The sequence below is a fragment of the Canis lupus genome, chromosome 8 (assembly GCF_048164855.1).
Source record: "Canis lupus baileyi chromosome 8, mCanLup2.hap1, whole genome shotgun sequence".
In the NCBI taxonomy this organism is placed as follows: Eukaryota; Metazoa; Chordata; class Mammalia; order Carnivora; family Canidae; genus Canis; species Canis lupus.
Window position 1 is genome coordinate 7,656,039 of NC_132845.1, and position 19,587 is coordinate 7,675,625.

Here is a 19,587-nt window from a genome sequence, read left to right on the forward strand (position 1 = left end):
TGTACGACCACCCCACAGACAGTGGGTATGGCCCAGAACCACACTCTGCAGTCCCTGAAGACTGGATGTTGCTGCTGCCTGTCTCATCAGAGCGGAGTCCATGCAGCCCCCGCTTCTCTGCGTCACCAGCACTCAGCGGCAATCCTCAAGTGGTTCTCTCTCATTGCCAGCATCCGGGTCATGTCCTCACCCAGAAAATTCAAGGGTCTTGGAGAATGATCATTATGTTTTCACTTTCTCTAGTAGGAATCAGCTCTTTATAATTTGATGGGCTTAGGGGGTGGGGGGCACGCACAAACCTATGAAGAGTATTCAGATGCTGGAAAGCCAAAATTCATTGCAGCACCCACCACATCAGACAAGCTATATTGGACACTCCTTTTAAGCAGAGACCTGTAAGCAGCCCATTTTGACTTCCATATCCTCTTTCTTTCGTCCAATGAGATAATGCTTTTTATCATCTGATATCATCCTGTATTCCCTTTAATCTTAGAGCATTTTGCAGTCTCCTTGGTGAGATAGTCTGCCCTAGGATCCCTAAGATTTATTTAATCATGGTATTTTCCTTTGTGACCAGCACTATAAACAAGGCTATATTGAAGGGCCAAATGCCTAATCAAAGGGGAAAATAGCAATTCGTTCAAATTAGATAACAGTGTGGAAGAAAAATAGTTGTTACCATAACATGTATTTCCAAAAAGACAGTGGTGATAACTCATAGAGGTGGATGGCCCATCTGACAACCAAGATAAGTTTCAAACTGTAGAAATAGAGGGTGACACAATCAGCTATTTGTGTCCTGACAATGAGCCATATTTAATACCATAAATTTAAGGATTCAGAAGGATTTCGAGCACTGTGAAAATGCAATAAAGGGGAAATCTCACCCAAGCATTTAAAGAATAATATGGAGAAGTTTTCCCTAAGAGTTTCTGAGTCACTAATAGATACTCCCTTGATCTCCTCCAACCAGTAAGTGGAAAACTTTTGGTAACTGAAAAGAACTTCAAATCGAATGATCGCCAGCACAAACGACTATACAAAAGATGGTATTTTCTCCTAATTTCAGACCCATATCTACAAACGTCAATCAGAAGCTGAGCTTGAATACTCCCAAGTACATAACACTCAACACCCCCAGTAGAACTTATTCTCTTTCACCAATCCAGGAATTTCACCAGTTCCTAATATCCAGCACTCAGTGAGTGATGCCCAAGACAATCAACCAAGAACTCGAATGTCACCAGCGAGTCTTCCTGTGTCTAGCCTCCTACATCTAATCGATCACAATAATCATGATAATCTCTGCTGAAGTGGTCCTCTGTCCCAGGAGTCACTGTCACAGACTCATACTTGCCTCTCCAGCCGGCCCTATTGCCCTCAGAGCCATCCACCATGCAACAGTCAGAAGGGCCATCTGAACATGAATCTCTTCATGGCTCCTCCATGTATGGATATTGGGGTTCAGATGAATCTGGTTTCAAATTCTAACTTCTCCACTTAGTAGTAAGATGGTCTTGGGCAAGTCACTCAGCTTCTCCCAGCCACAGTATCTACATTTTCAAATGGAAAATAATGTTTTTTTTCAAATTGAGATTACTCTCAGGGTTAAGTGAGAAAATGTGTTAAAGGTATACAGCACAGTAGCCAGCAGAAAGCAAATCCTTCAGTGGAATTTTCCATCATCATTACTGAGAATTAAAATCTTTTTGGTGTGGATTTGTAATCAGAGCATTCTAATGCAAAGCCAGTTACCTTTTTTTTTTTTTTTTTTTAAATAAAGAAACAGAAAGGACACTGGATAAAGGATTATTTGCATGCCATAGGGAGTGCCATGTAACAAATGACACTCTTGGAATCCCCCAAAGGGAAAGGGGATTATTTACTTCTTAGTGGGTGCCATGTGCCAATGCAAAAAAAAAAAAGAAAGAAAGAAAAAAATCCGCCAAGATGCATGAGGAGTGACAGCAGCAACAGCTGCAGCACCATTAAATGTTTTACAGGTATTCATTCATTTATGTATTCGTCAAACATTTATTAAGCACCTACCATGTGCTCTGTGCTTCTTGTTGGGAATACCAAGAATAAAATTCAGGGTTCTCTTAAAGAAGCTCACAGTTTGGTGAAAAAATCATTCTTGAATGTGTTTTATATGGTCATAGAAATATATCCCACATCCTTTGATACCTTTAAGACCTCCATCAAGAGGGAAGGAACAGAAGGGAGTGATAGGAGCAGGAGGACAAGGGAGGGAAACGAAGGTCATTTGAGACAGAGAGAGGAGCACACGGACAGACACTTCTCCCAGGTATGGGAGAGATCCTGATTGATGGATTGGAAGGGGCCTTCTGATGTGGTTGGAGCATGTGCATCTTCTTGTGGCAGGCCCTGGCTTTGTACTCGGACACCAACCTGGAGCAATAACTAGTATGGTACTGTCGACTCTACAGCCTGGGAATATCTAAGATGCCTCTTTGATCACTGCTCCCTCCATTATCCAAAGTTTAATTGGTTCAAAAAAACAATACTCCTCAGTCCTTTCTCCTTCAGCAGGGGGCTAAAATCAGCCCTTCTTCTACATCACTCCAAACACCTGACTAAACACTCTGACAGATGCAGTGGATAGTGGCTTGTTGCAGGGATAGCAGAAGCCAGGATTGGAGAAGTGAAAGGCCATGTTTTAATTAACTCAATGATATCTTTGTGCCAAACAGGGATTCTTCAGGCTCGGTGCCTCACAAGGTGGGAATCCACAGCCTACTCTCAGTCATCTCTCTCTATCTCTGTTTCTGTCTCTCTCCTTTCTTCCCTGCCTCCCTGCCTCTTCCCACCCTCTAGTCTCCTTACCACTACTTCATATCTCTGTTCAGTCGTCCAAACTATTGTTCAAGAAAACTAAACTCTTCCCCATAAAATTTCCTCCTGTACTTTCCTGTCTCCGTTAATGCCTCATTGCGTTCTCATCAGCCCAATCACTGAGCACCCTACAGAAGGAAGGAGGGATTAGTGGTCCCCCAAATTCCCATTTCAAACTCCTTCGCAATAAGTCCTGTGGTGCCCCCTGACTTCTTCACTAACATTAAGGTCATATTACCTAAATTTGAATCCTTGTTCCGCCTCTATCCCTAAAAACTTTGGAGAGTTACTTAACCTCTCTGTTGAAGACACTGAGGTGTCTTCATTTGTAAAATGAGGAGAATCGTAGTATCTACCTAATGTTGTGTCATGATTAATTAAAATATATAAAGTATTTAGAATAATGCTAGTATATAGTAAATGATAAATATCGCCACGGTTACCTATGAAGTAAGCGCGCTTCACAAAGATAATTATTGATCTAACTCAGGAAAATTTCTACATCTTTGAAGAAAAGGACATTTAGCCAGTTGTTGATATGCTCCCTAGGTTAACTCTTCTATCCTCTCCCTACATTTCCCTGAGAAGACCTACGTCTTCTCACCTCAGCGTGGCTCACCAACTAACTGGTGAGTCTGGGTCTGAGTTCTTGAACTCAGAACTGATTCAAAGTACCTCAGGCCCAACTATGAGGGCCTGGGGGTCACACTAGGGAGTGCAGGTTTTAATCCCAAGGCAATAGGTATCCACTAAGATTCTCACAGGAGGAAATGGTGATCAAATTTTCATTTCAGAAAAATTCTGGCAATGGTTGATGTAGGTATACTGTGTTGGAGGTAGGAGTGGCTGGAGGCAGGGAAATCCTACAATACACTGTTGGAATAGTCCAGGCAAGAAATGATGAGGACCTAGACTCAGGCATGGCAGAAGAAATGGAAATAGACGTCTTTGGAAGAACACTCACCAGAACGAATTTGGTCGTGAAAGAAGGAAGGAAGTTTTTAGCTTGGGCAAGTGGGTAAGCAGCCATTAGTTGAGACAGGGAATAAGAAATCTGGAGGAGACCTGAAGGCAGGATAATAAGCCCTTTCTTGGGGCATATTAAGTCTGAGTATCTCTGGGTGGAGGTAAACAGTAAGGCTGTTGGAAATATGGATCTGCCTCTTAGTAGAAAGATCCAGAAAATAAAGATCTAGGAGACATCACCACATAAGTGAGGGTCAAGTCATCAGAACAGAAAAGATCACCTAAGAGCATGATACAGAAAAAGGACCCAGAGCAAAACCCTAATATCCAAGGTAGATGAAGACAGTCAAGTGCAAATGAGAGAAGGCATGGTCTGGAGGCAATGGGAGAAGCAGAAAGTGGTGTCACAGGAGCTGAGAGGTGGGTGACATTCAAGTTTGTGCATTTGACTCCACATCAATAGAACATCTATGTGCCAGTCCTACCTACAATAGGTGCTGCAAAGGCATCTGCAAAAAGAAAAAGGAATAGTCCCTGCCCTCATGATATTATCTTCAGAGGGAGACAGATAAGGAATAGGTAGGTGGTAATACAGGGTTATGAAGAAATCTAAAACCAGCAAGGGGATTGAAAGTGATGGGAGAGGAGATGGGTGCCATTTTAGATAACAGAGTCAGGGTGGGCTTCTTTAAGAAGTGACATTTACACAGAGATTCGAATGAAGAGTAAGAGAGCTGTGCAAGCATCTGGGAGAACCATGTTCTAGAGGCAAAGGCACCAGCACATGCAAAGGCCATGAAACAGCACTGTTGGCTTGTTTGCAGAACAGTGGGTAGGCCAGTGGAGCTGCGGTGTGGGAAGTAAGGGGGGTGTAATAGGAAATGAGGCAAGAGAGTTGGCCCTGGGCCAGACCATGCAGGGTCTTACTGAGAGGTCAAGTGTGATGACTGAGAAGATGCTAGTGGAGTCAACAATTAACAGACCATTGATGGCCATCGCGAGAGCAATTCAGTCAAGCGTTGTGGAAAGAAGCCAAACAGACTGCAGGAGTTGAGAATCAGATTGCACAGGAGAAAGGAGAGAAAGCAAGTACATCTCTCTTTCAGGATGTGAGCCAACAAAGGAGAGGAGAAAGGGCCGGAGCCTGACGGCGTGGCAGGGCTGAGACAGGATTTGTCTTCAGATGGGGGAAAACTTGACAAAAAGGAAGATGCAGGAGAGAAAGAGCGAGAATCATGGACAAAGAAAGGCCTCATGGACGAAACAATGAGTGGAAGCACCTGTGCAGCAAAGCATCGTGCTGTGCACGTGTGAAGTGGTGGCAGCGAGGCGAGCTCAGGAGTTGTGAGCTCTGGCCTCTTCCTGAGACCAAAGCGGCAAAGTCCTGCGCTGGCAGGGAGGGGACTGGACACGCATGAGAGCCTGGCAAAGGGGGGAAGGGCTGTCTGGAGAGGAAGTGGCCAGGAATCGGGGAAAAAACTGTGAGAAAACATTAACTAAGGCAGGGAGCCCAGGAGAGCGCTTGAGAACTCCTACATCTAGTGACAGCCAGGACAGAGCCTTGAGGGGTGGGGAAGGGAGTCAGGCCAGAAGGGACCCCGGCGGGTAAATGGAAAGGGATGGGAGAGGAATAGAAGCCATCTGGGAAGCTGATGCCTACACACTAGTGCCAACCGCTAGTGTTAACAAGAAAATCCACCCTGTACAATTTCTATGAATTTAGCAATGCATATGCACAGCTAATTAAATCCATATACAATCTGTCCAGATCCAACTATCTCCTTTGTTTCTAAAGTTCTGGTAAAGCAGATCTTTCAATTATGGTGGACTGATAAGTACTTAAAACTGTGAGTATTTCAACTCCAGTTAACAGGACATTACAGAACGATGATTAAGAGCGTGGTGTGCAAAAAAAAAAAAAATGCGCATAATGTACGGCACCAGAATGCCTGGATTTGGACCCCTCCTTTGACCTTTATCAGCTCTGTAACCTTGGCAAGTTACTCTCTAGATTTCATTTTTCTTATCTTGAAATGAAAAGAAGGATAATATCTACCCTCATAGTAACTCTAAATAGAAGTTATCTAGAACAGGATCTGGCAATATGAATACGGCATAAATCCTTGTTTGGAAATTAAAATTCTCTTTTGGTCAGTAATAATGCTAACCCTTGGACATGACTCAGCCTAATCCTATTTAAAGCCTATAAGACAAGGTTTTGTTGTTCCCATTTCACAAATGAAATAGACTCATTTTCCAAGGTCACTCAGCAGGGAAGAATGAGAGCCAGGATTTGAACCCACGCTTATCTGCTCCCACAGCAGTGCTCTTTTCACTAAATCATGCAATGCCATGGAGGTTTGCACTTGCATCTGTGTGGCAACTTCCAAGTACAGAAGACCATGGATGTGCTCGAGGCTATTCCCTTTGGGGCGGCTTAGGTGCTCTGTTTTCATATGTATCTCAGCTATGGAATCCAAATGCTATCAAACACACACACACACACACACACACACACACACACCCACACCAAGCCTAGCACTGAATCACAGCTCAGATTTGGAGGTTAAATGTAAAGAATGTTCATTTTGGCTTGGTTGTGTTAAGCCTTTAATAACATTTGATACATTAACTTTCGGCTACCCTGAAGTATTTTCAAAATGTCAGCAGAAGTGATTGATTTGTACTCACTCCTATATGGTCGCTCAAGCCCTACCATACTACGTAGATGACTGATTAAAGTGAAATGAGCCATTTCCCCCGTCTACCTTAGGAATTCCCTCCGGAAACAGCACCATCCATTTCTATTCTGGTCCCTTGCTGGCGGAGCGCCGTCAGCTGCAGTAGGGCTTCTCAAATGCCGGTCCAGACTGCTCTGTGATGATGTTGTCACAGGTCTGAAGCAACACAGAAAAAAAACAGAATAAAAACATCTGCACACACTCAGTTTGCTGAGGTTGCTTTTTTGAAAAGGACCGTCTTGTTAGAGATGCAGGATCATAGGATGTTCAAGATCACAACATCATGCACTGCAGAGCCAGACTCACGAGTTCAACTCCCAGCCTCACTGCCTACCCTGGTACCTCAGTGTCTCCTCCTGTATAATGAAAAGCCTTACAGTTTTTTTGTGGGAATTAATTGACTTCACACATATGCAACATTTAAGAACATGCCCGGCACACAGCACTCAAAACACAGAACCCACTGGTGTAATCATGACATCTTACGCTCTCTACCTTCTTAGTTTGGGAAATGTTCTTCACTTTGGTAAACAGGACCACTAGTACGTGGTTGTTACAGATGTTGATTTGGAGGTGGGTTTTTGGTATATTTAGTTGGTCGTTGTTTTATTTTTTATTTTTTTATTTTTTGGTCGTTGTTTTAATATTCTTATTTGACAAGATAGAAAATGTAAATGCTGTCACCGGCATGTGGTGGTTGTTGATTCTTATTCATTTTGTCCTTCGTTGTTGTTTTAATAGCCTTAGTTGACAAAAGCAAAAGTTAATAAACCTAGCTCAGTCTCCAAATTAATGTCTAAAATGGATTCATCCATGAGACTCCCCCCCCCCCCCAATTTGGGCTCCGCTAGTCAACCTTAGGAATTGTCTCAAATAGCTCCACCACCAGCTCACGTGCGGCCGCAGATTGTAGCACATTCCATTTTAATTCAAGTCAGTGGGATAAAGAAATACAATAAAGACAGCTAGTGTAACTCCTGGGACACTTTTGCCAACCCATCTAATTAAAGACTGTAGCAGTTATTCGGGCAAAGCAGAAAGATTACCATCGGCTTAAGTAATGAAGCTAGTTTTATAATTTGAGCATTTGGGGATGTAAGAGGGCAGTGTGTCCATTTGCTTTACAAAATATCTCACATGGTTGAGCCAAGATTTTTCTTTTAAATGTGAAATAACATCAATTTAATCAGAATTAACTAGACCCACAAATATATGGAAAGTCTTAGACTGAGACTTACACTTCTTAAAATCTTAAACTTCTGCAAATACGTTCATAGACTGCTATAATTGCTATTCTGGGAAGTCTGTTAAGCAGCATTTCTCAAAGTAAGTGCCTCAAAACAGTATTCCCCTGAATACTCTATTAGTTTCCTGGGGTTGCCATAACACTGTACCACAAACCGAGTGGCTTAAGCAACAGATATTTATTGTCTCACAGTTCTGAAGGCTAGAGAAGTCTGAGAAAGAGGTGTCCTAAGAGCTTCCTTCCCTCCGAAGTCACCATGGTAGGATGTGTTGCAGACTTCTGTCTTAGCATCTGGTGGTCCCTTGGCCAACCTTTCCATGGAGTTGACTCTGAGTGTGTATCTGACTCTGCCCAAATTTGCTTCTTTTATGAGGACACCAGTAATATTAGATTAGGGGCCCAGCCCACCCCATTATGACCTCTTCTGAAACATCTGCAATGACCTTATTTCCAAACGAGGTCACATTATGAGCTACTGAGAATCATGGCTTGCTATACACTGAATGCTTCTCTCCTCCCAGCTTCGTAGGTTGAAACCTAATCTCCAAGGTGGTGATATTTGTAGGTGAGGGCTTTGGGAGCTGATTAGGTCAGAAGGGAAGAAGCTTCACGAATGGAATTAGTGCCATTATAAAAGAGACCTGGGGGGTGGGGGTGCTCCCTTGCCCCTTCTACCACATGAGGACACAGTGAGAAGGTGGCTGTCTATGCACCAGGAAGAGGCTCACAGCAACACTGAATATGCCAGTGACTCGGATTTCCAGCCTCTGGAACAGTGAGAAATAAATCTTGTTTAAGCCACCCAATCTATGGTATTTTTGTTAAAGCAGCTGACACTGACAAGATAGGGTTCCAACGTGTGAACTTGTAGAGGAGGGGGAATGATGCAATACAACCCGTAACAAATATTCTTCCAAAAGAGAGTTCTTTAAAAGAAAGAAAGAAAGAAAGAAAGAAGGAAAGAAAGAAAGAAAGAAAGAAAGAGATTTTATTTATTTATTTATTTATTTATTTATTTATTTATTCATGAGAGACAGAGAGAGAAGTGGAGCCATAGGCAGAGGGAGAAGCAGGCTCCCTGCAGGACTCAACCCCAGGACCCTGGGATCACGACCTGAGCCAAAGGCAGACGCTCTATCACTGAGCCGCCCAGGTGCTCCCCAAAAGGGAGTTCTAAAGCCAAAGAAATTGGGAAACTTTCCCAACTCCACAACATCCACATCCATAAAGCATCCATCAAAAATACTGAGGCTCCCCTAAAATAAAGAAACTTTGTACAACAAGAAGACTTTGCAAAACCCAGTGCATCTCAAAATTAGGTGACTTGGAAAGCTGTTTTCTTAAGTGACACTTATTTACGTCGCACCCCAATATCATCCCACAGAGTATGTCTCAGAAAATGTAATCGAATTTCAAGCAGGAGAACCGCCCAACGCTGAGAGCTCGGTCATTGTCTATAATACCTGAGAAAGCAAATTCCAGGCGTGGCGGGGAGCCTGTGACCGGCGCAGCCCTCTCCGGGGGGAGCGGAGGAGGGTTACCACCCCGGACATCGAAGCTCTTTGTGACAATTATGACAGACTCAGAATCAAGTGGCCAAAAGGGACACCATCAGCAAAGGCGGAGGGAAAAGCATGCTGCTGACATTCGGCCGAAGCTCTGCGAGTGAGGCGGTGCCCGGGAGCCACACACCACTGCTGGGGCCCGGCGGCGCAGGCAGGAGTGGGAACAGCAGGCCACGCAGGTGGCCTCTTCGTGAGTGGGAAGGGAGAGGAGAGGGACCCGCCCCGAGTCACCCTACTCCCGGCCGCTGATAATCAGATCCACAGCTGGCTGCCTGCAGCTGGTGCAAGGCCTCTCTGGGCCCCTGGCACCTGTGGGCGGGAGCCACGCGGCCACTCTGGGAGCTGGGCGGCCACCCTGGGAGCTGGGCCGCCACCCTGGGAGCTGGACGGCCACCCTGGGAGCTGGGCCGCCACCCTGGGAGCTGGACGGCCACCCTGGGAGCTGGACGGCCACCCTGGGAGCTGGGCCGCCACCCTGGGAGCTGGACGGCCACCCTGGGAGCTGGGCAGCTGCGGTTCCGTGGCCTACTAATCCCACTCTGCACCTCCCCCTGCTTGACAGGAGCAGGAGAGAAGTCACTGTGCAGGGGCTGCTGGGCTTCACTTCTCAAGCAGATGCTGCTTCATTGGACGCCTGACTTTGCGATTAACTTTGGCTTCTTTTTTTGCCATATGCGTTTCCCAAAGCTGCTTTAGTTCTGGGTGCAGGCTGAGTCGGTGTGATTTCGTTAATCCAGCGCTGCCTCTGCTCTCTGCATCCGGCTCACCGCTGGGTCGGCAATTGGCACTTTGCTCACCTCCTTCGGCCTGGCTAGAACAATTGCTGGCCTATTTGTCTCGACAGGCTCATTATCGATTTAGCCATAGACTCATATCAGACCCTGCAGAACCACTATCTTCGTTCAGAGCTGAAAGAAAAAAATATGCTAAGTATGATAGCACCTGTGGAGTCTTTTCCAGGCCTGATATGGAAAACAGAAGGAACGAACAAAGAGCAAGAGGAGAAGGACGGCGAACCAGGGGCATTTAATTGGAAGGCAAGCTGGCCTCAGGTATGTGAAGATATAGAAAGTGATACCCGAATTTTGATGAGAAACAAATATTGAATAAAACATTTGAAAACAGATGGGGGAAGAACATGATGTCTGCTTTTTAACGAAAACCCACTCAACTGAATTCACATAAAGGCAATGCGATCTAGTAATAAAAGGCAATTGGCATCCTCTGGTTAAAAATGAGGCTTTGAAAGCAAATTTCCAGGGCTTTCAATTATAGCCTCTAAATTCCACACATAGGCCCTTATCCACATGAAACAACTGCTTGCCAGGTGAAATGACTAGCTGAACAGATCAGAGATTGAGATGCCAGTGCAATGTTAGCGTCATGGACCGAAAGCAAGCACGGTCTGAGAGAGAAGCCCCAACTCCCATTTGCCCATTATTTGAAGCCATAGAAGATCCATTTTCTTTCCTATTCTTGCACTGCAGAGGACTCCGTGCACGCACGCACGCACTCACATGCACACATGCATATAAACATGACGTTTTCTTGCTTCCCCATTTAGAAAAAGGAGGAAAAAACCTGTCTTGTGACCTGCTTGCCAAGGGCATACATGCTTACCTGCCTCCCCTCTCTATTCCATTTTAAGGGAGGCCATGAAACCAAATAAAGATGAACACATTGGGGGAAACCATGGGAAAATAGTCCTCGGTTCTCCTGGTGAGAAATTGAAACCCAACAAGACTGTTGGATAAAATGCAATTGTTCTTCAGTCAGCAACATATCGTAAATTCTGCCTTGGAAACCAAACCATAGGATTGCGACAAGCTTGGAGATTGGGAAAGAAAACGAAACACAGGAGGGTGGTTAGTGATTCCCCACAAGTGGTCTGGGGTGTTCTTTAAAACTGCATCATTATGACAAGCTCTCCGCAGGGCTTTTTCTAAGCAATTCCTTTTAAATGCCCCCAGAGTGGGAACATGTTGTAAGTTCAAGGAAGAATGAATTTCTGAGATGGAATACCCAACCTCTTTGGGATCTACGAACCAGAGGGTGGTGCAGGAGGGCATTCTGGTGCTAGGAATTACAATTGCTACACGAGATAAAATATGGTGGGAATCTAATCCTGTTTGGCAAAGTTTGTAATATTTTGCAAAGTTTTCACTTGCAAAGAAAAAGAAAAAGCGAAGCATTTCATTTCTAATAGTGTTTCTCTCTTTCCCACCCCAACGCCACCCATTTTTTTTGTTTTGTTTTGTTTCCCCTATCAATCACTTTAACAACAATGTAGAAGTCCTGAGATGAATTTCTATTCAAATATGCTTTATTTTGCCATTGAGGCTGTTAGACAGGTGTGCCATGGCCCTCCAAAGCCTTCCAGAAGGCAGTATCTTCTAACTCAATGTTCTCTATCTTGGCTGAACCCTATCACTTGGGAAGTTGTGTTTTGTTTTGTCTTGTTTTGTTTTGTTTTGTTTAATGTGGATGCCTGGATCCCCCTCCCCAGAGACGCTGACTTATTATTGGTCTGGCAGCACAGCATTATGATTTTTTTTAAGCTCCCAGATGATTCTAATTTGCAGCCATAGTTAAGAACCAATGTGAGACCAACTGTAGCACGTGAGCTTATTGTCCTTTCCGATTTATTTCTCTAATATCCTGTTCCTTTCCTGACATTCCAGGATTCCCCACGGACATCTCTCCTGAATCATCACTGATATTGTAAGATTGGGTTGTGGCCCAGTGAAAGGGCCTAGTGTCCTTTCCTGCAAAAGCCTAATAAGTGAAGCAGGCTCCCCTTTCCTGCTACCTAGCCTCTCAGTCTCCCCACAGCCAATACACAGTGTGCATCACACAAACTGAAAACTTCATGGAAGCGTGATGGCATTTTTGGGAAGGAGTTATAAGCCTAGAAAAGGAGAGGAGCTTCTACTGAACTGGACTTGCCCGAGCCTCAAAGGGAGGGTATCCCTCACGAGTAGTTCTCCCACTATTTACCAGGGCTCCCTGCCAGCATGCTAGCTAGCTCATCTACCAAAAACCTTCTTTCTAAAGTCTCTCAGCGGAAATCTCTATCTTCTCTGGGAAAACTTAAGGCTTCACCTAGAGCATCTCCAGTTAGGCAATCTATGTCCAGAGTGCACTCTTTGTCCCTCCCCACTCCCTACACGTATTACTACAGTCTTAGTTTGAGGTCTCAAACTTCACCTTCAGAAGTCGGGGAGATATGTGGGTATAAGACAGTAAAGAATGTTGGTGACTTTAACATTGTTCAACAGTGTATTAGTGTTTTCCAGAGAAACAGAGCCAGTAGGATATGAATATATATATATATATATTTCCATATATAAGTTTGTGTATATACAGAATGTAAATTTATTATGAGGAATTGGCTCACGCACTTTTGGAGGCTGAGAAGTTCCACAATCTGTTGTCTGCAGGCCAGAAGCCCAGGAGAGCCAGTGGTATAATTTAGTCCAAGTCCAAAGTCCTGAGCATGGGGGTTGCCAATGGTTTAAATCCCAGGCCAAAGGCTGAAGAGGATGAGATGTGATGTCTCAACTCACATGGGCAAGCAGGAAGCAAAACAGGGTGAGCTCTCCTTTCCTCCGCCTTTTAGTCTATCCAGTTCCTCAACAGACTGGATGATGCCCACGCACAAGGGGGAGGGCAATCAACTTTATTTAGTCCACTGATTCAAATGCTAATCTCATCCAAAAGCATCCTTACAGACACACCCAGAAATGATGTTTACTCTGCACACATCACAGCCAATCAAGTTGACATAAAATTAGGTATCACAAATACTAAAGACATTAAATATAAAAATTGTAAAAAAAAATTATTGTGAGATACAAACAATACACCTGAGAATCTAAGTTCAGATCACTGCTCCCAACTTTTGAACTGTGATCTAAATCCATATTGAGAAAAAAATACCTCTTCATCCAGACTTCAAGGCATATGCCCCTGGCCTTGGAGTCAACAGCAGTCATTATTGAGCTCAAGATGTTTTGAACATTACTTCCCCTCCAAGAAGAGGACCTACCTGAACCACCATCTAAGGTCTATATTAACATCGGTGACTGTGCTCTTTATCCTCCTGTTCAACAGTGCTGTATTTATTCTTATTTTCATACTCTTGATCAAGCTGCTTCCTTCCCCTCCCTGACCCCTCCCCTGCCCCTACATCTAGCTGATGCCCATTTACACCTCAAGTCTCCACTGAGGTGGTACCTCCTCCAGGAGCCTTCTCTATCACACTGTCCTAGTTAATTTGGACCTGTCATGCATCCCCATGGGACCCTATATTTGCTTGCTCATAAAAGTCTTCATAATTTTATTTTATTTTTTAAGATTTTATTTATTTATACGTGAGAGACACACACAGAGAGAGAGAGAGAGGCAGAGACACAGGCAGAGGGAGAAGCAGGCTCCATGCAGGGAGCCCGACGTGGGACTCGATCCCGGGGCTCCAGGATCATGCCCTAGGCTGAAGGCAGGGACTAAACCGCTGAGCCACCTGGGATGCCCTTCCTTCATAATTTTAAATATGAATATAAATATTCATATATTTTATTATAAATAAATAAATAAATTTTATAAATAAAATTATATTTTAAATAATTTTTCTCTAGGTACACTGACCAATTGGAAACAACATATAAGCCAGATGACACTGTATGTTAGTGAGGTTGTATATCAACAGGAACAATATAAACTTCTTAAGACAGCTAGTGGGAGTGAAGATTTACAAAATATGTAACAGCACAGAAATTCAATTCCTAAGTATATACCCCAGGGAAACTACTTCAGTGCATTCAGGGACATATTGATGAGAATGTGCATGGTAGTATTGTCTGTCATGTACATCATCAGGAAAATGAATAATTAAATTGTATTAACTAACAAGTATTCATAAAATGGATTGCTATGCAACAATAAAAATAAAGACACTAAAAAAAATAAAGACATTAAAGCTATGCATACCAGTGGATGAATCTTATAAGCATAATTCTAAGAGAAAAATGTGAGTCACGCAAGACTACCTGCAGCATAGTGTAGTCTACATAAGGTTTAAAAATACCTCAACACAATTTTTTAAAATTTATTATTTCTTTAGTGGAGTTCAATTGGCCAACATATAGCATAACACCCAGTGCTCATCCCATCAAGTGCCCCCCTCAGTGCCCGTCACCCAATTTTAACTTGCTTAGGGTAGGTTGTATTAGTTTGTTCTGGCTGCTGTAACACAGCACAAACTAGATGACTGAAACAATAAAATTTATCTTCCAGTTCTAGAGGCAATAAATCTGAGATCAAGGTGTAAGCAGGGTTAGAAGCTGAAGGCTATAAGAGAATCTGTGCCATGCAGGTAGCCTAGCTTCTGGCAGTTTGCTGGCAACCTTCAGTGTTTCTTGGCTTATAATGCATCATCCTGATCTCTGCCTGCATCTTCCCATGGCTTCTCCCTTTGTGTGTGTCTACCTCTGTGTCCTAATTTTCCCTTTTTATAAGGACACAGTTATATTAGATTAGGGCCCACCCTAATAATCTTTTCTTTCTTTTTCTTTTTTTCTTTTTTGAAAGGAGTGAGGAGGGACAGAGGGAGAGGGAGACAATCTTAAGCAGACTTCATGCTGAGTGCAGAGTGTAAGGCAGGGCTTGAATTCACAACCTTGAGATCATGACTTGAGCGGAATCAAGAGTCAGTCGCTCGATTGACTGAGCCCCCCAGACCCCCCTCTAATAATCTTTTCTGAACTTGACAATTTGCAAACATCTTATTTCTAAATAAGGTCACATTCACATGCACTAGGAATTAGGACGTAAACATATTTGGGGGTTACAATTCAATCTCTAACACAAATATATAAAGAAATGCATGGTAATGATAAATGCTGAATTAAGTAAAGTGGTTACTTCAAAGGAAAAGGAGGGAGATGTGGTCGCGAACTTCAACAGCCGTGAGAATATTTTTATTTCTCAAGTTGATCATGAATATACAAATATTCATTCTATTATTCTTCAGAGCTCCTTTTATGTCTAAAATATTTTTAATAATTATAAAATATATTTTTATGATAATTAAAACATCTCTCTTCTTAATGTAGGTCTTCCAATTATACTGTAAAATATATTAGAGCAAAGCCTTTATATCACCAGCCCAGCACAATGCCTGGCACATAATAGGCATCTAGTAAGTCCTTGAATGAATTAATGAGGTGGACATTACTGCACTACGTGGAGATCACTAATGATCACATTAGTCTATGGATGATGAGCAAAGTCAGGGCTCTAACTCAACTGTCTTGACCTTTCAAAAATCACTGTTGCCCTTTCTTGGTGAGTTGGAGGAGAAGCGAGGGCCCAGAAATCCAAAGAACTATAGCTCCTTTATTGTTGTCATTGGAGACTCAATAGTTTATTGAGCAGAGCTACTTAGACATTATCAGGCCTCAACATCCTTAATGACAAACCAACTATTTGAGAATTTAGAGACCAAGATGTTAATATATGGAGATCCATAACCACTGGAATTTCAATGCCTGTCACCATTCGGATCTGGTTGACGCAGGTGGGTAGCCTTGAAGAATTACAGTGATCACATTTTCCTGTGGCAAAAGTATATAAACAATGAACTGGATGGATCTGGAGGGGAATAAAGCACATGATATCGTACATCTCCAGAGATAAGTATACCTAGTAAATCTGCCTATATTCTCAATTACCTTCCCTAATTTGCGGATTGTCTCTTGGTCCACAGGAGTAGATCTTTCCAGCAAGTTTATACTATTGCCCCACATCTCTCCTCCTGGTTCATTAGACCAGGGATAAGCACCTGACCAATATTACCAATTGTATGTGGGTGCGAAACTGGGACTGAGAAGTATTGGTCAGTTTCTGAAGCTGAATAGAAATGTAACAGCTGAGTTTGGATGCTCTGGGGTGGCCACATTCCACGTGTTAGACAAGAAACCTAGAAAAAGAGTCTATAGACAAAGACAGAAACAGGGATAGAGAAGGAGAAAGAGAGACAGAAAGCCAGTGAATCATAAGAAATAAAGATAAGGGATATAAAGGGATAAAAAAAGGAGAGAGCCAGATTTTCCAGGTGCTCATTCAAAATCCCTCCAGAGGTCCACCTGTTCTTGGGTCCTGTGAAAGATCCCTATGTCCTTAAAACAAACATCCATTTCACTTAAATGAGGTCAAGTTAGTCCCTATTACTTGTAACCAAAGAGACCTGACTAATATAGGTTGGCAGATGGTGAGGACAAAGCACAAAAGAAAAAGGAATGAATTTCTCAGCCTAACAGGTGGCAGGAATGCTGTACCCGGTCCCATTCTTCCAGCCTCACCCACCTGCTACCTTGCCATCCCACTCAGCAAATTTCCATTTTAAAAATCCAGAATGGGAAACAAATACAACAAAACCTTCTAAATTATTAGCACAAGCCAAATGGAGCTGGACAGCCTCCAGCTACCCACTCAACCACCCTCAAGCAGCTGTCTCCAAGAGCTAAATGGGAACAACCAAGACAATAGGAATTCAGCTTTGGGAACGCACAGGAGTCTGACCCCAGGCCAGGCAGGTGGGGCGTGAAGTAGTCATGGGAGTGGGAGAAGTTTGAGTGACAAAGGTAAGAACTGGACAAAGAAACCAGAATAGGCGAAACCACCCACCAAAAACCTTCTTGAACCTCTTTGAAAGAGTCCTATTAGTCACTACTGAACAGATCAAATAATAATTCACAGCCACAAAAAAAAAAAAGTCAGACTCATTTACCGAGGTGTTTTCACGCCTACCAGTGGCCCCACAGTGGCAACAGGGAAATACTAACGAGCAGCATGATCTTTAAGGAGTTACCCAGAACTAAGCTCTATCCGGACTATGAAGGCAGGTAACCATGTCTCATTCAACTTTGTGTCACTAGTACGGAGCAGGGTGCCTGATTTAGAACTGGCACTCCGTACATGCTTGGGGATATTGGTTAAATTAAGTCGAAGGTGCTCTCAACCAAAGGTGAATCTCTAATACATGGAGCCCATGTTTCTGCCCCCAAGGGAAAAAACCAGAAAGGTTCTTTTCTCTTAAAAAAAAAAAAAAAAATCAAAACAGTATCACCTACCTTGTAGCAAAACTGGGAAGACAAAACAGAGATGGGAGGGCCTAAAGTATCCAGAGTATAAAAAGACAGAGCTTCAGCTCTAAGCAAAGTCAGACGGTGAAGCATTCTCCTATCACTGGGATGGGTTTCTCCACCATGCAACCCACCCAAGTTCCCCTACACATGTGCTACCCACATGCCTGTCAGCACCAGACATTTTCATCACTTAATTAAGGGGACCTAGGAAGATTCCAGAGGGGTTGAAAATGGGGGAATGTCTGCTTGAGACAGTGTGTAGGAAGCAATTTCCCTACAGGGTCCCAACAGCATCAGGGACAACATGAAGGCTTAATGTGGCTTCCTGGCTCCGTGTTGGGCAGAACCTCCTGGAATGCTGAGAGAGTCTGCAGGGCTGGTCTGGTTTCCACAGGGCCCCAAGGCACTGGGGGAGAGTGAGCTTTTGTTGCTACCTCCTTTCCCTTCCCTGTGGTTTCCTGATGTGGGGCCCCTGTCCCATCTCCTCCTCTAAGCACACACCCCATTCCCCTTTCTACTCCCTCCAGGTCTCAGTGATCCTCATTGCAAACCCCTGCAGGCAAGATCACCTGAATCTTTTCGTTTCCTTTGCCAGTATGATGTTCTGGAATAATCTTTAGGTCCCACATGCTTGAAGGCTGTCCTTGTGATTTTGAAAGCCTATCTTCTCTTGATGAATGTTTTCTAACTCAAAAGTTTTCACTTTCAAAACTTCTTTCTGCTGTGGGCTCCCATTGCCTAACCGTAACAGAAGTCAAAAACTCGCCATTTGGCTCTTTTTCCTCTTTGCATTTCTGCTGCAACGATACTCATTTTTTTCAAGCCTGTGGATGACTCCAACAGTCTAAAGAACATGTCAATCACCTTCAAGGAAATGCTGAGGACAAAAGTGCACATTTCTTGGCATTATTCTCATGTGCCAAAAATCAGGTGGCCAGCATTTTACAAAGTCTTCTGCAGGAGGAAAACTTGGTAATATTCTTTCTAAAGATTACACCCAAAGAGAATATTAAGAGCGTGGCCATCAATACTTTTAGAATTTGATAGCCCTTTCTAAACTTTCATAGCAAAGAACTGAAGTCCCTGAATCCTGGCCGCCCAACTAAGCTCCTAAGGAATAGAGAGGCCCGATAGAGAGCTTAGAAAAATGCAAACTCCTTGTCACCAGCTAGGCTTTTGCTCCAATTTTTTTTTTAAAGATTTTGTTTATTTATTCATGAGAAACACAGAGGCAGAGACACAGGCAGAGGGAGAAGCAGGCTCCACGCAGGGAGCCCGATGTGGGACTCGATCCTGGGTCTCCAGGATCACGCCCTGGGCCAAAGGCGGCATCAAACCACTGAGCCACCCGGGCTGCCCTCCAATTTTCTTTTGGGTCGTCTACACTGCTGAACTGAGCTAGTATGTGTGAGACCTGCAAGAATACTTTAGGCTGTCAGGCTAAGGTCAAGGCTAGGGGCTAACCTCCCTCTCACCTTCACCTTGAGGCCCACCTTTGACTCCTCAAATGATGAAAAAGTTGATAACCCAGGGATCCTCTAATGTCATTGCTATATGAGATGGAAGAGAAAAGAGCAAAAGAGAGAAAAAAGAGAAGCAAGGCAAAGAAGGGAAGAAGATAACGCTCTTTTCTCCTCTAACTCGGCTGGGTCCCCATCAGAGAAATTCCCTTGCATGTCAACTCAGATTCTCTGTCGTCCTTTATTTAATCAAAGCTCCTTTTTCTAGACTCGCCCTGTCCAATATGGCAATAATTAGCTACCTGCGGCTATTTGAATTTAAATTTCAACTAATTAAGAGAACATAAAATTTAAAATGTGATTCCTGTCACACTAGCCATGTGTGACTAAGGGCCACACTCTAGACCATGAAGACATAGAACATTTCCATCATTGCAGAAAATTCTAAAGAACACCGTAAATCTAGACAATGGAGAGAAAGAGAGAGGGGCTAGAGCTCTTTGGAGTTAGGTGAGTGTGGCCATTAAAGGTGACATCATGAAGGAGGTTCAAATAGCAGTGGGAGTAGTAATAGACTAGCATTTATGAAGTACCAACCCGGGCAAG

The 19,587-nt window shown here is 43.5% G+C and overlaps 1 long non-coding RNA gene across 10 annotated transcripts in view; it reads right to left on the minus strand.

Annotated features, from left to right (window-relative positions):
* The window catches only part of LOC140637809 (uncharacterized), a 65,200-nt gene that overhangs the window by 16,584 nt on the left and 29,029 nt on the right, over nt 1-19,587 (minus strand). For 6 of the 10 annotated variants that reach the window (XR_012034848.1, XR_012034849.1, XR_012034853.1 and 3 more), the window contains one exon: nt 6,591-6,719. This is a non-coding gene — a long non-coding RNA (uncharacterized lncRNA). Of the gene's footprint in view, nt 1-6,590; nt 6,720-7,999; nt 8,181-9,272; nt 9,659-19,587 lie in introns of those variants that run through there. The other 4 variants (XR_012034852.1, XR_012034850.1, XR_012034847.1 and 1 more) reach the window with 4 other exon arrangements.